The sequence below is a fragment of the Sapajus apella genome, unplaced genomic scaffold (assembly GCF_009761245.1).
Source record: "Sapajus apella isolate SASKATOON/1434 unplaced genomic scaffold, GSC_monkey_1.0 scaffold78, whole genome shotgun sequence".
NCBI classification, from domain to species: domain Eukaryota; kingdom Metazoa; phylum Chordata; class Mammalia; order Primates; family Cebidae; genus Sapajus; species Sapajus apella.
Genome location: NW_022437018.1, coordinates 6,800,942 through 6,814,728, shown reverse-complemented (window position 1 = coordinate 6,814,728; position 13,787 = coordinate 6,800,942). Strand labels below are relative to the sequence as shown.

The 13,787-nt window shown below is 33.7% G+C and overlaps 1 pseudogene; it reads right to left on the bottom strand.

The window, feature by feature from the left end:
* Positions 1-3,058: 3,058 nt before the first annotated feature.
* Positions 3,059-13,321, bottom strand: LOC116533045 (annotated as a pseudogene).
* Between the last annotated feature and the right edge of the window lie 466 nt (positions 13,322-13,787).

Below are 13,787 nucleotides of genomic sequence, written 5' to 3'. Positions count from 1 at the left end.
AATTTATAATTTACCTCACAAGCATACACCAAGCGAAGAAGATTTGAGATGAAGACTGAAAGAGAAACAAGCAGTCTGTTTGCTTTTATGACCCAGATAACGTGAAGGAGTTTCAGCTCTTTTTTGATGGTAGGGGAAGTGTGCATGGGTGTGAGATTAGGGTGGGGATAGCTTAATCCCCTCAAGAGCAGATTTTAAAGTTTTCAAAGTCACCCAACTTGTCTTAGTAGCATGAAATATTTTTTCTAGACTCATAATATGGTTCATAGAGAGCGCTCTAGTCCCTGTATGAAAACCCATGTTTCAATCCTGACTCCATTCTTTATTCTCAGTAAAATCCCTAAAAATCATTTAAATAGTTCCTCATCAGACTACTAGTCAAAAATCAAGCAAAGTAATATCCTCTCTGACTAGATCCTAATGCCTATCAGCATCTGGTTTTCAAACTGACCTAATGAGTCCGAAGTGTGTATGAGTATAGCGTAATGTTAAAGAGCATGGAGGCTGCAGTCAGACTCTTGGATTCCAATCCAGACTTCGCAAGTTACTAGCTTTGTGATTTTTGCTAAGTTGTTTAACCTCTGTGTAACTCAGTTTCCTCAACTGTGAAAGAGGAATAACAATCATTCCTACCTAATAGGATTGTGGTAAAGATTAAGGAAGTTAATAAAGTGCTCATAACAGCACCTAAATCATGTTTTTTTTTTTTTTAGCTATTATTATTCCTACTAGTAGTACTACTATTATTATTATTACTGGTTTGTGTACAAGAACGTCAAAAACAATTAGAAACAGATGTTGAAGACCTGGAAGAAGGTAATAGAGGATTAAGAGTCTTATTTAAAAAAAAAAAAAAAAAAAAAAAAAAAAAAGGTTTTACCTTCCAGGAGCTCACTGACCTTTGTGACATATTGCAGAACTTTAGTTTTGTTCTCCTAGGAAGCCAGCCATCACGTAAAATATTTGAATACTAAGAGGCTGCAGAGGCTGCTATGAAGGAGAGGACTTGTGTAGGCTCCTTGGTCACCAGGTTAAGCTGAATTCCTTGGCAAGCCCTAGCATTAATGGCCATGAGAATGAGCCATATTAGCTGCATATTTAACTCCAAATATCAGATGACTGTAGTCCAGCTGACAACTGACTGCAGCTATGTGAGGCACTTTATGCTGCCCAGCTAAAGCTTTCTTGAATTCCAAACATTTAACATCATGAGCAAAGTAAAAGCGTTCATTGTTTGATGGTGTTAAGTTTTGAGGATTTTTATCATGCAGTATAGCAACCAGGACTGCATGAGCTCTGTTCTCTGCTCCTACCTTTCCAAGAATCCAACTTTTTATTCTTTTAGTTTTCCTGCCTCCTACCTACCTTTGTGGCCTTCCAGCTAAGCTCTTTGCCTGAAATCATAGTCCATTATCTTGTAACAAACGTTTGCATGTTCCATGAAAAAATGTAACTAGCTATTACTTCATCTTTCCAAGATACATGACTCTGCAATCTTGGTCTTATATTATCCCCGTATTACTTTTCTATTGCCTTTAAATAACTTTTGTTTTGTTCTGCTTTGTTTTAAATGTTATTTGGCTTTTCCACTTGTAGAAACACTGGACTACAGCAAGCTATTCTTTGTTATTATTTGCCTTAATAATGGAGATTGGATTGTAAAATCATTATTGACTCAACTGCTTAACTCTATGCAAGAAACTAGAACTTGACTTATTAAAATTCAAAAGATTTTATATAAACAATAAATTATTCAGAAGTCTTCTTCATAAACGCAATATACTTCAATAACATTCTTTCTGAACACAATCAATCTTCTTCAAAAATTCTTACTCTAAAACTAACAACAAACTGTTAATCACCAAGACCTCCTCTGAGTCTTCTTTTACTTGGAGTAAGCTGATGTTCTTTACAAAGAGAACACTTGCTTTCCTATGAAGCCAGCATTCCTTGAGTGACCACCCAAAGTACTCTCTTGCCAGAATCCTTAATTCATTGACCCTTTTCTGTAAATCCTCTACCTGGGTTCAATTACATATTTTCATTTGCTCTTCCAAATGGAATTTAGAGAAATACAACAACACATAATGGTATTAATGCAAACTTACAGTTCTAGGGGCCTGTACTGACAGAGGTGGACCTTCGGTGGCCTGCCAGTTTTTTTGTATTATACATTCTATACAATGCTGGAGGTTCTAGGTATTTAAGTAAGTCAAGAGAAAAAAAGGTATACATATTTACAAAGAAGAAATACAATTTCATTTTTGTAAAATACGATTGTGGATACAATCTGAAAGAATAATGTAATTTTCAAATTTCTATAACTTTTTATAAGGTAATGAACAAGAGTAAATAAACAGACATGTATTAGTCTATTGCAATAATTAACAATTAACAATTACATATTAAAAATGCAATTTAAAATGTTATTAAAATATAAGAGGTCTACCAATATATGAAACAAATATAACAAACAACCTATTTGGACAAACTACAAAATATCACTAGAGAAATTTAAAAATATCTAAATTAATAGAGCTGTGTTATCACCAGGATTATAAGATTCATTTGTAACAATGACAATTTTATCCATATTATTATTCAAAATTATGATAGATTTGTAAATCCTAGCCACGCTTATTTACTTTTGAACATTAAAAGGATAGAATTTGCCAAGATTTCCTTGAAGAATAACAATGTGGCATGACTTATTCTACAGATACAATTTTGTATTATATAAATATACCATATTTAGTATAGCATGGTAGTATTGAAAGGACAAACAAATCATCCAACAGAATTGAATTCGTATACCAAAAAAACACCATGAATATATAGACACCTGATTTAACACAATATGGGCACTTCAGAGAAGTGGGGACATACAATCGTTTAAGTAAACAAGAAAATTAGATACGCTTATTTAAAAAAAAGAAAGACTCAAATGTGAGTCATGTCAATGTAGAATAAAATACAAAAAGCAAAATGCTAGAGGATCCAAAAGAATATAGATAAATATATTCATAACTTCAAAGAATGTAAGTATTTTTTTATTCATTTGTTTCTAAAGTACAAATTCAATTTATTCATCTGTTTATGACACAGTACACAGGAGGAAAAGTGTTTCACATTATAGCCTTCATTTCCAACTCCTCGGAATGTTCATTTCTTTGGCTTACAGGAGAGACTACACAGGAAAGCTTGGCAATCGTTAGGCAACTAAAATAAGGCTGGGGCAATGCTAACATCATCCTCACAGGGGCAACCACAGGAACTGTTAGTCCCAATTGGTTTTCTAGATCTGTTACCTGGAAGCATGGGGAGCACCATTTCTGGATGCTCACACTGTGTCAGGCTTCAGTCATCTCCAATACACAGGTACAGTAGCACTTTCTGGTAGCTGCCCTTAGTGTCTTGCTGGACGTAATAGTATAGGGACTTGTCATATTTTCTCTTGAATTCAGACCTAATTTTCAACATGTCCACTTCACCGCAGGAGACCACGATTCTGTTCAGGACTTTGAGTTCCCTTGCCCTTCACAGAGTTGTACAGCCGGTAAGCAAAATACAGGCATTTGTTCTGAATGCACTGGACCAGGTTCAGGAAAGCATTTTCCAGGTTTCCTTTAACCTCTTTCTTGATGCTCTCCAACACGTCATAAGGGCTGTAGCTCTTATACGTACTAAATACTTTCTGGAGGTGGAAAACGCTCCACGCAGTCATAATGCTGATCCACTTGGGAACATCAGTTCCTTCCCTCTTCACTCCAGCATCATAGAGATCCCAGGCATCTTGGTCAATCAGTTGATAATCAACGATAGAGTCATCCTCTGCTCTTTTACCCTTTGCCAGGGCAACCAACAGCTTGTGGAAGTCACCAGATGTGTCCGAAATAATGTCCTTCTCCAGATCAGTCTTGTACATTTCCTTACAGACTCTGTTAATTTCCTGCAGCTCTCGACTGGTTCTTGAGCAGATCATCTCAATGAGGGAGTTCTCATGGCTTCCCAGCCCCTTCATGGAAGCTTTTAGCTCAGAAGCATCATACTGAATAGGTATCTTCAATAGGCCCCAAATCACCATCTCCAGGTGGCCCGATAAGGCTGACTTTGATGCTGATGCGAGTTCCTTTTTGGTCCTTCTTTGGTAGGTGGAAGACAATATCCTGTCTCTGAGCATTGATGCAGTTGGTCAAAACGTTGACAATGGTGACCTCATCCACACTTTTGGTCTTGACGGCCATTTCAATGTTCAAAGCGTCCCGCTAAGCATCAAAGTTGGTGTAGGTTTTGACTGACCCACATGCACTTGGGGGTGTAGAGTGATCTCCCTCCAAGCTGAGCTTGCACAGGGTTTCATGAACAGTAGATATTTTGAAGGAAGCTGGGCCAGGCACCAAGAGCTGGCAGCATCCCCAAATGCCAGGCCAAACATTTTCAACAGAACACAAAAAGCAATGATCATGAAGTTTAGTTCTTTCTTTTTAATTTTTTTCTTGAAGTGGACTTTCACTCTTGTTGCCCAAGGTGGAGTGAAATGACATGACCTCAGCTCACTACAACCTCTGCCTCCCAGGCTCAAGTGATTTTCCTGCCTCAACCTCCAGAGTAGGTGGGATTACAGACGCCTGCCACCACAAATGGCTAGTTTTTTGTATTTCTAGTAAAGATGAAGTTTCACCATGTTAGCCAGGCTGGTCTTGAACTCCTGACCTCAAGTGATCCACCCTCCTCAGCCTCCCAAAGTGCTGGGATTGCAATAGTGAGCCACTGTGCCCAGCCTGATCATAAAGTTTAAACGTAAGCTTTGGTCATAAAAATTTGATCATAAAGTAAGTTAAAGTCTGAAACAATATTTGAAATGTATAAAGACACATAATCAGAAAATCTAAAGAATTACAAATCAATAGAAAAAAAAACACAAAAAAAGGTAAAAAATGTGAATAAAGAAAAAATTGGCATGTGTAGTAAAACAACTGAATAAAGTTGTTGAATTTCATTAGTCATCCAGGAAAAGCATATTAAAGTTTCAATAAATTGCACTCAAACGAGAAAATAAAATTAAATTCCAGGTGTTTGTATAAGTGTAGAAAAATTCACACTATTCCTTTTAGGGAATATAGATTTATATAATTGCTTTGGAAAGCAGTGTGATGTTATCTAGTAATTTAAAGATATGAAAAGCCCAACTATTTCCTCATAAGTATATAGACAACAGTAATATATTTATATGTGAACTCAGAAACATGGCATAAGAATATTCACAGCATTCATCATAAAAGCCCTAAACTGGAAACTATCCAAATGTCCATTAAAAATAAAATTGGTGTATAAATTGTGGGTATATTCATCAACTGAAATGCTTTACAACAATCACAAGAAAATGGAACCACGACTGCACACACTAATTTCAATTGATCTCACAAGTACAATATTGAGCAAGAGAATTCAGAGCCACATTTATGTAAAACGTATTATTCCATTTAAATAATGCTCAAAAATAGACAAACTGAATGATTCCCTTGAGTTATCATGCTATTAGGTAGTAATACCACAAAGAAAGTGAGCAGTTACTACCTTTAAATTGAGGATAGTGTTTGCCTTTAGAAGAAAAGGAGCAGTTTGCGATTTGAGTCAGTTTTCAGGGTGCTCATATTATTTTACATTTTGGCCTTGAAAGTGGTTAAAGAGGTGTTAACTGTTTAATAATTTTTAGCTGCACATTTAGATTATATGCAGCTTTCTCTATGTGTTTTTAATTCGGTGCAAGAAATATTTGGAAATACTGTCAACATCTTGTGTCCTTTATATTTTTCACCTTTTTCTTCATCAATCTCTGCCAATTATAATTTTATTTAAAAATATGATGAGTAAATATAATTAGAGGGGTAGGAAAAAGAATGGAAACTACTAAAATGATGCTGTGGAAATTCCTCATGGTAAGAAAAATTTTATGACAAATACTCACTGCTGCTTCAGTTAAGGGAGGTCATGTTTAACCTGCCTTCTGAAATTATTTGAAAATATTACATCAATAATAGATGATAGAAATTCAATGATGTAGTACTCTTGTGTTTTTCTCCAGGCAAAAAGGCACATTACACATGAGAAATTAATGACAAAGGTAACAAGTTATTGAGTAAGAGGTTAGAATAGTGCTGGGTAGAAAACTGACAGCAGCATTCCTTTTATTTACAGGCAAAAGCCATAAAATCCCTCCTCTAGTGTCTTTTTCTGAAATATTCTAACCATGAGATCCGCCATCCTGTCAGTACTGCTGAGGCTTTAAGGACTAAAGGAGTCTAGGAAGTCAAGATTCATTTAATCTTCTCCCTTCAAGGGCCACCCCATTTAAAGGTTACGCTGACTTACTTTCTTCTCTCTCTCTTTCCTTTCCTCTTCTTCCTTATCTTCTAATTCATCCCCTTTTCTTTTCCATTGGTATGTTTCTTCACCTCCCTGTAAGGGACAGGAAGTGTGGAGCCTCCCAGCAAGAGAAAAGTAAGACTTGCCAGGTGTTTAGCAATTCTGCTCCTGTAACCTCAAGATATTGCAGTAAAGAGTTTCAAAGTAGAATCATGTATCCTGTTTTTGAAATTCAGTAAAATTTTATTCATTGGTATATTCAATAATGGTCATTTTATTTATTTCTTTTTTTTTTTTTTGAGACAGAGTCTCACTGTGTTGCCCATGTTAGAGTGCAGTGGCATGATCTTGGCTCACCGCAACCTCCGCCTCCCAGGTTCAGGTGATTCTCCTGCCTCAGCCTCCCAAGTAGCTGGGACTACAGGCGTGTGCCACCACACCCGGCTAATTTTTGTACTTTTTAGTGATTTCACCATATTGGACAGGCTGGTCTACGAACTCCTGACCCCATGATCCACCTGCCTCAGCCTCCCAAAGTGCTGGGATTACAACAGTGAGCCACTGCGCCCGGCCAATAATGGTCATTTTCTTAGGGAAAGTAAGGGAGATATGTCACTTTCTATGTAAGCACTTTGCTTTAGTATACAGTAGGAAAAAACATATTTGGCAATCATCAAAGTAATTTAGACAAACACACTTTTAAAAGACACTACAGAAACTGGTTTTTCCAGCATTGTACAGTTTGGTGAACTATAATAATCACCACAGTGAGATCCCATCAGCCAAGCTCCCATCTTATCTTTGCTTTCAAGACTGGTTTCTGGAATGTGTTAGCTTAAACACACACACACACACACACATATATACATGTTTTCACACACGTGTGCAATGTGGCTTTTTGCCTGGAGAAAAATACAAGAGTACTACATCATTGAAATTCTATTATCTACTATAGATGTAATGTTTTCAAATAACTTTGCAAGCCTGGTTAAACACAACTTCCCTTAACTGAACATACTGTAATGTTCACAAACATATATGTTAGTCGCCCTTATCTGTGGAAGATATACTTCAAGACCTCCAGTGGTTGCCTGAAACTAGATAGCACTGACCTCTATGTTTTTTTTCCTATGTGCATGGAACCCTGAGTATGTTTTTCATATACATAAATATCTACAATAAAAATCTTAATTTATAAATTAGGCACAGTAAGAGGTTAATATCAATAATTAATAAAATAATTATAGCAATATACTGTAAGCAAAAGTTATATTAATGTGATCTCTTCCTCTCAAAATGTCTTACTATACATTATGTGTTTTTAACTGTGGTTGATGGTGAGTAACTAAAACCAAGGGAAGTAAAACCACAAATAAGGAGGGAATATTGCACTGTGGAAAACTCTCTTATGAGAAATGTCATAAATATTGTATCATTTTATCATTATATTTCAGATTGATAATATGGACCATCTTTTTAATTAATTAATTTAATATGTAGAAATTAGTCTCAATATGTTGCCCAAGCTGGTCTTGAACTCTCGGGCTCAAGTCATCCTCCCACCTTGGCTTCCCAAAGTGCTGGGATAGTAAGTGTAAGCTGCTGTACCTGGCCAGATAATATCAACAAACTTAATCATACCAGAGCTGGCTATCTCTGCACCTTTTGAACGAAACCATCTTTGAAACACTGAAAAGTTTTGCTCATATATGATTTGTTTTTCTAGTGCATCAATGCTACATTTGACTAATTTATATTAGGAAATTAATTAGATTCATAAATATAAATTACCTTTGCTAATAATAATTGGAAGAACTTTTACCCCAATGAACATAAATATATAAATTTCAAAAATTATATGGAGAATAAGGAGATGTCATTTCTAGGAATACTTCCTAACACTCAGGACTGAATTTGTTGCCTCTTCTCTGTATACCATTTATCATACTTTATTATTAATGTCTATTTTATTTTCACTTCTCCTCCAGGTCAGCACTGTTCAATAGAATTTTCTGTAAAGATGGAACTGATCTTCATTGGTACTGTCCAATAGGTTAGCTACTACCTGTGGTTATGACACACTTAAAATATGGCTATTCTTAATGGGAATGCACCGTAATATAAACTAGACATTATATTTCAAAAACTTTGTACAAAAATTAAGATATATAGATGCATTAATGTATTTTTACATAGGATGAATGTTGAAATGGCATTTTTTAATATATGGGGTTACATGAAATATAATATTATAATTAATTTCCTCATTTTTTTCTACTTCTTAAATAATTACTATACAAATTTAGAATTATACATGTAGCTAGAATTTGTGGAGCACTGTATTTCTATGGGAAGGCATGCTTTGAAAAAGTCTGTGAAAAGAAGAATTTTCCACATACAGTATTTTGTAACACTATATTCTAAATTATATTTTAACTTTTATATTCTATTAAATACTGATGTGATTCATAATTAATAGCAGGTCATAATTTACCTGGGGCCTTTTTTTTTTTAGTGTTTTTGTTTTTTGCTTAGTGCGCCTTATAATCAATTGTAAGTTAGGACCAATAAAACATGTTTTCTATGTTTGCCACATAAAAACACAGTGCAAATCAGTTGATTCTTAGTCCTGTGAAAATATAACCTAATAACTGAAAAGTCTGTATTTCAAAATTGCTTGAATTAGTGTGCTTCCCAAAAGGATAATTACCCAGAACAAAGTGTTTGCAAATACTTAAATAAAATGCAACTCTCTAGGGAAATAATTGAGGCAAATCAGTCTCTTCTTCCCTTGGAATGTTATTATAATCACTTCAAATAAGTCTATAATATTTATTTTGGTTAGCATAAAAGATAATTTGAATGATGCCTTTAAGTTTGTTGACAATATTTCTGACTAATATACAATAGATTTGCGTTGCATGTTTACACTGGTGGAAAGGAAGGGTTGGGAAGTTTTGAAAAAAGTTTAAGAAAAGTAAAATTATGTAAATATACTTCAATGCTATTATTTGTTGTTTTGCTTTATTTTAAAATAATATCTGAAACAAAAAGTAATACAAACAGATGGTATCTAATCAAATATTATAGTCCATTTTAAGGCACCTCCAATCTCACTCCTAGTAGCAACTCATTCCATTTCTGTCACTTTAATATTTCTGATGATTTCCACATAATTCTTAATCATGTGTTAACATCTCTATTTCTGAATTTATCAATTTTAGAAAAATATCTATTAATGCTCAACAATTAAAGATAGAGAAAACAATCAATATTAAGCCCTATTTTCCCATGATATACTTCCATAGTCAATAGTGTACTATGTTTATTTTGTGTAGATTACCTTCCTATCTTAATTAAAAAATTAATTGTCCCATTAACTTATGACAGTGTCTCTTAACTCATCACGTCTTCATACTATAAAGGTTTTAATACTTTCATAAATTCTTTTCTTTATGAATGTATTCCTTCTTTTTTATTATTATACTTTAAGTTCTGTGATACATGTGCAGAATGTGCAGGTTTGTTACGAGCCATGGTGGTTTGCTGCACCCAACAACCCATCATCTACATTAGGTATTTCTCCTAATGCTGTCCCTCCCCAGCCCCCAACCCCCAACAGACCCTCTTCTATTTTATGTGATTCACATTGCTAGAATCTTTCTTTCCTGAAACCATAACCAAGTGTTTCCAATACTGATTCTTTTATAGGTTGTAAATGGCAACATTTACACTTCTAGAACTATGTAAATATTATTCACAGCCATGTCAGACTAACTCTAAGGTTATATATCCTTACCCTGACTTCAATTCACTGATATCAAAAAGACAAGAATAATTATTTCTATTTTTTAATAAAATGCATATTTTTTTTGCAAGTACACATTTATGACAGTTTGTGATACCTAATTTTAGCAAAAATTTCCTGGGTTTTTGTTCCACAATTTACTTTCAAAAATGCTTTTCCATGTGGCTTGAATTTTCAGAGTCAGTAATATGCATTCCTGATAAAAAATATGACTTTTTTTCTAGATGAAATAGTGTTGAGTTTATAGCAGATGATGAACAAATATTTGTTAAATGAATGTATAATTCATTTTTCAAAGAAAGTGCTAATATCCAGATGTACAAATTTTTTAATTCAAGGGTAAGTTTCTTTTTTTACTGAATGCAGATTAGAATAAATTATTTAAATAATTGTTAATATACTTTTAAGGTAAGGATACTAAGAAAGAACTGGACTTTTTTAGATCAATGATTTTAATAATATAATGGAAACCTGAAAAACATTTGGATTACAAATGTGAACTGTTTTTTTTTTTTTTTAACAATATGAGAATAGTTGACCACAAATTTAATAACACCATATTGTCTAATTAAAATAAAGAATATTTCTAGTTTTTAAATACACATGAAAATTAAGCATTAAGAGTATGTTGTGACTCTTCCATGCAATTATTAATATTTTCTTTTAAAAATTTGCCCTTTATCTTAAAAACAAGGCATAATTAAGGTGGAAGCTAGGTTGCAACTACTTTGAAAAAGAAAAATGTAATATTTTTTTATTTTATCAAATATATATTTAAATTATTGACAGTTTTACAAATTAGTAAAATTTTAATAAGGTTAAATATTTAAAATTTTAATATTTTAATCAGGTTCATAATCCTGATGCTGATAATGAGGCATTACTCTAAATCAAGAAGTAAACATCTGAGTTTTGCTGTGATAGAGTTGGGAGGACTGTATGAAGGGGTGAGTGTAAAACAGTGATCCTGTCATGTCTTATTTGTAATTAATGAAAAAAATTCACAAATGATCATGAAATAAATGAGCAATAAATGTCCATAAAAAGAAAGGAAAATTAACTTGTGTTACATGGAATATTCATAGTAAGTGTCGTTTCACTTCCATTTAATAGATTTTAAAGAATTTCAACCATCCTGGAATCTTCCAGATTGTTTTCATCCTCATAAGCCCAATCTATCATTTTTCCCATTTTAAATGATTTGACACATTGCTAAAATAGGCCTTAGAAGAATGGGCTCAATATATCTATAACTGAGCTACCATTCTTTTGAAGAAATGTTTAGTTTCACTTTGGGGGATTTAGAATCAGAAGCAGAAGTTCTGGGAGGATAAAATGGAATGTGAACGGTATGGACAGATTAGAAGGAATGAAAGATATGTAAAATCACCATGGGAAACCAGTAAGTTTTAACACTCATTATCATCAAATTGCGTAATAGATGTTCACTGAACTTGTGTGATGCTCCCTGCACAGCAGGCACTCAAGAAAGGTGATTGATGGACTGGAAACAAGCTTCCAAACTTTGGAATTTATTTAGCATGTCAAAGTGAGAATTTATTTTTAAATACTACATTTGTTTCTAGTTAAGATTTAATGCTATTCAACTATTCAAAATAATCACAGTTGCAACAATTCCCTAAGGAAATATTTCTTCACAGGATTGAATTTTTATCTGGCCTTTTATTTCACTGTGTTAGAGGTGATAGACCACGAGGAGGTAATTCTAGAGATGACTACTTCAGGCAGTTGTGAATGCCTAAGAGATATTCTATAAATGATGCTACTTTCATTTGAAGAAATTGGTCAAGTTGCCTTTCAATCTTGACTAATATTATGAAAGTTAAGTTGCAAAAAGTCAAGGAGAAAATCTGATATACCTTAGATCAAATACTAATCATTGCTGCATTCTAACATATAGAATAAACAGAGACATAAAATAGTAAATTCAAGTTTCGGATCCATTATACACTGTAAGTTTTTCTAATTTATCACAATCATAGACATGCTTGCACAAAACAACATCCTGCTGATAGTCTATGTAATATGTAGAGTATTCACTAATTTTAATTTGTTGTCTTCTTTCTTGTGAGTTAACCTATTGGTTCACTAGAGACAACAGAATCCATAAGACCATAACAAATACATATCTCATACAAAAATGTCTCATTTCTGGCATTGATTTGGGAAAGGTTTCTAGAATTTCCCTAAAAGCAGCACTAAAAAAAACAAATGTAAGGATACTAACATCTAGAATGATTAGACCCTATTTAATAAATAATATCAAATAGTAATCCTTACACTCAACTGAGATTGAGGTATTGTGGTAACAATTAATTTACAGTTGGATTTCATTGTTTGCTTTCCCTGTGAAATAACCTACCCCAAAACTCAATGCCTGAAAACAAGAATCATTTCTGTGCACTGTCAGTATGTGTTTGAATCAGTTGGGTGGTTTTTCCACTGGTAATATTTGAGTGTACACATCACCATCAGTCAACTTGGGGCTGATGTGTCAAGAACGAACTAACCCAAGGGTCTGGGGGTCACTGCTCCCTATCATCTGTGGCTATGACTGTCAGGCTAGCCTGGGAATCATTCACATGGGAGTGATTCATTGTTTTCACAGAAACAGCATAGTAAGGTATATTCCAAAGCAGAAGCACATTAAGTCCCTCCTTGTGTCACATTGACTGTTACTCCAGTGCTTGCTGGCCAATGCAAGTCACATGACCCAGCCAAGTGTAAATGGATTTTAGTCTTCTCAAGAGCATGGATACAGACAGCCATGATTAAATTGAGGGCTACTGCTATAACAATATATAATGCTGGAATAATGACTTGCTAATTAAATACAAACAAATCAGATCTTTATATTGTCCTATTAGAATCAAATTAATGCATTAATTAATACCTGCACTTTTCTTTATCCATTAGTTCATGAATGTATTTAAATATTTATTCAATTCATGGTAAAATGTACAATTAATACACATGACAAATTTTAGTTCTAAGAAAGATTAATTAACTAATTTATTTATTATTTCCCCATGCCCACTTAAATATTTGGAACTGAATGCTTATACAGCAGAGAGAAAAAAGACAGCTGGTCCTCAAGAGGCACTCAGAGTTCAAAGACACAGCCATGTAAAAATGGCATGGAGACAAAACACAGAAAAAAGAATTATAAGAGACAAAACAGAAGAAAGCATCTTAATTCTAATATAAAATAATTCTACACACAGTTGTTTGTGCCCATATCCAATTATAAATTCCTCTTTACATGCAGAGGAAAATAGTGAAGCTTAGACAAAGTAGGACTAGGTTTGAGAGAGAGATGAAAAATTCCACTTGAGAAATAACTTCATACCAAATATTTTTAAGTGATAAAACTCAACACTGCATATACATCCTGCTTTGGTAAAACACATGTAAACTGTAGTGATGATACACAGTAAGAATGAGGAAAATGTTACCATGTATCTATAATTTCACACCTAAGAAATTATCCTAAAGAAATTATTCAACAGAACATTCTCCCTTAATAATAAACTATTTTGAGAAACTAAAAATTACAGAAAAAAATTACAATTGAACATCAAGATAATTGGGT